Below are 3,402 nucleotides of genomic sequence, written 5' to 3'. Positions count from 1 at the left end.
TGAACAACTGTGAATGACTTAATTATTCTCAGCAATGCAGTGATCCAAGACAATTCCAAAGGCTCATGAAAAATCCCATCTGCCCTCCAAGAAAGAACTGATGGTGTCTGATTTGAGACTGAAGCATACTTTCTTTCATTTTCTTCTTTTTTTTGAGATCCCTTCCACAAGATGACTAATATGGAAAAATGTTTTGCATGATTACACACATAAAATCTATATCAGATTGCTTACTCTCTCAAGGAGGGGGCAGGGAAGGGAGGGTGAGAAGAAAGGAGAGAATTTGGAACTCAAAACTTTAAAAAATTAATATTAAAATTGTTTTTACAAAATATTATTTAAAAAAGAATAACCTTTCCATAAAGCCCTATTCTAATCTACATCTAAGTAAATGTGCTGAGGTGATCCAAGGTTCTTAAAGACTAGGAACAACCTAGCTAAATTACTAACCAGAAGCCCATTTTGGTCCAAGCAAACCTGGATCAGAGTGAAAAGCCTGTAATCTCTTTCAATGGAGTAAGTATGTAGATGGTTTTGTATGGACTCCTGAAGTGTCCAAGACACTTTTGGGAAGTCCTTGAAGTGAAAATATTTTTTTCATAATAATACCAAGATGTCATTTGCCTATTAAAATCCTCCTCCATTTCCTACTATATATCTGTATGAAGCCAGATTTCCTTCATATACTTCAATTAAAACAACATTTAATTGAATTGAAGAAGATTGAATGCAGAAGCATATAAGAGAACCCAGCTGTCTTCTTTTAAGTCAGACAGTAAGTGTGTTTGCACAAATATATAAAACAATGCACTATAATTTGTTTTGGAAAATAATTTTCAAAAAAATAATGCATGTTGGCATTTAATCAGTGTAATTACTGTTTTCAAATACTTCATTAATTACTAATTGATTTATTAAATAAATATTTTTTAATTATCCATTTGACTTTCAAATAGATTAAATATCAAGAGATATAACCCATAGGAGCAAAAGCTCTTTGGGAGCCTAGATAATTTTTAAGAGTATAAAGGGGTACTGAGATCAAAACAGGCCCAAACTGATGATCTACACCAATAAAATACTGGATCTTAGAGGCATAGTAGAGTAGTGATGGTGCATTAGATTTGGAGTCAGCAATGACTTGAGTTCAAGTCCCACTTCTGGCACATACTGACTGTGTGGTCCTGGGCAAGTCAGTCACCTCAAGCAACTCCCTATGCCTATAAATCACAGTACATTTGCCAATCTGCTATAGTAAAAGAATTTTCTCCCTACATGGATGAAATAATAGGTTTAGATATTTAATAATAATAACTGACATTTCTATAACATTTTAAGGTTTACATATATTATCTCATTTGACCTTTATAACAGCCTTGTGAGTTAGACAATGTCTTGCTTTATAGAGGAGGAAACTGAGGCGCAGAGTATTTAATGGCCATAGTGTCAGAGTCAGAATTCACACTGAGGACTATCCTGACTATGAGTCTAATATTCTTTCGGTTACACATGCTGTTTCTCATTCTTATGATGCTATAATAATAATGCTAATAAGCAGCTAGCATTGACACTCTTATTAAAAAATTCTTTCCTTCCATCTTAGAATCCATACTCTATATTGGTTCCAAGTCAGAAAAGTAGTAAAGACTATGTAAAAATGGAGATTAAGTGACTTGCCCAGGGTCACTTAGCTAGAAAGTATTTGAGGCCAGATTTGAATCCAGGATCTCCTTGCTCCAAGCCTGGCTCTTAATCCTTTGAGCCACCTAGCTGCCCCCACCAGTGACATATTATCCTAAAGTTTGCTATGTGCACATAATAATAGTTAGCTTTTCCATAGTGTTTATTTTTATTTTTTTTTTTATTTTAAACCCTTAACTTCTGTGTTTTGACTTATAAGTGGAAGAGTGGTAAGGGTAGGCAATGGGGGTCAAGTGACTTGCCCAGGGTCACACAGCTGGGAAGTGTCTGAGGCTGGATTTGAACCTAGGACCTCCCGTCTCTAGGCCCGGCTCTCAATCCACTGAGCTACCCAGCTGCCCCCTCCATAGTGTTTTTTAGGTGTGCAAAGCAATTTGCAAATATTATTTCATTTGATTCTCCCAACAATCGTGGGAGGGAGATGCTATTATTATTCCCATTTTACAGATGAGGAGAATGAGGTAGACAGAGGTTAAGTGCCTTGCCTAGGGTCACCCAGCCGAGTAGGGTCTATGGCTACATTTTTAACTCTCTCCCTGTCTTCAGGGCCAGTGTTCTATCCACCTCATCATCTACCAGTCTATGATAACTAATTTGATTCTCATGATGAGAGGCAACTATTATCCCCCTTTTGCAGATGAGAAAACTGAAGCTGAAAGGACAGTATCTTACCTGGTGTCTCATGGATTCCCAAGGGCCATGCTAGCACATAGTTGCCACCTTCATGATTGCAAAGAATTCCCTCTCTCTCTTGATTTCTGCAATAGAGTTGGGAATGGAGTGTGTTCTGTTGGAGAAACAGCAAGACCAGCGTCACAGAATTGTCTGGAGGCGAATGACTAAAGGTGGGGAAATGGCTAGAGCCTGGAGTAAGGAAGAAGTTGCCCTGAATTCAAATCTGGCCTCAGACATTTGCTAGCTCTGTGACCCTGGGCAAGTCATTTAACCCTGTTTGCCTTCATTCTTCCTCAGGATGAAGGACACACTGGAGAAGGAAATGGCAAACCACTCCAGGATCTTTGCCAAAAAAACTCCATGGACTTTGCCCATAGGGTCACGTAGAGCGGGACCCAAATGTACAAGAACTTCTCCCCCCAAGTTCAGTACTCTCACCACCGCCCCACGCTGCCTCTCCCCGAGCTATAGTTTTGTGTCCCTTTTTCATGTTCTGTTATTTATCTCTGACGGCGCACTCAACACTTCTAGGACAACTCTGGTCCCGAGCTTAAGTTCCCGCCAGGATGGAAACCTATGCCTGAGCATGCTCAGTGAGTTGCCCTGGACCACAGAGGGATCCGATCCTGAAATGCCACTTCTGGTTTTAACAGGGACTGGAACAGGAAGTTGGAGAAGGGAGGGATAAGAAAGAATAGCGTTTGTGGCTCCATGCCTAATGAGCTTCCCTTGTCTGCCTGTTACTCACAGCTGTGAGAAACTGAGGGCTGTTACAAAGGGCTTCTGCGCTCTGCGTAGGGCTCTGGGGCTAGGCGGAGGGGAGGAGAGTGAGGTCAGCATTTAAGGGGAATGAGAGGTCAGAAGGGGATAGGAAGAAGAGGAAAGAGGAGAGGAGAGAGGAGAGAGGAGAGAGGAGAGGGGAGGGGAGTGAAGGGGAGGGGAGTGGAGGGGAGAGGAGAGGAGAGGAGAGGAGGAGAGGAGGAGAGGAGAAGAGGAGGAGAGAGGAGAGAGGAGAGAGGAGAGGGG

The sequence above is a fragment of the Gracilinanus agilis genome, chromosome 2 (genome assembly GCF_016433145.1).
Source record: "Gracilinanus agilis isolate LMUSP501 chromosome 2, AgileGrace, whole genome shotgun sequence".
Taxonomy (NCBI): domain Eukaryota; kingdom Metazoa; phylum Chordata; class Mammalia; order Didelphimorphia; family Didelphidae; genus Gracilinanus; species Gracilinanus agilis.
This window is presented reverse-complemented; position numbering follows the sequence as displayed.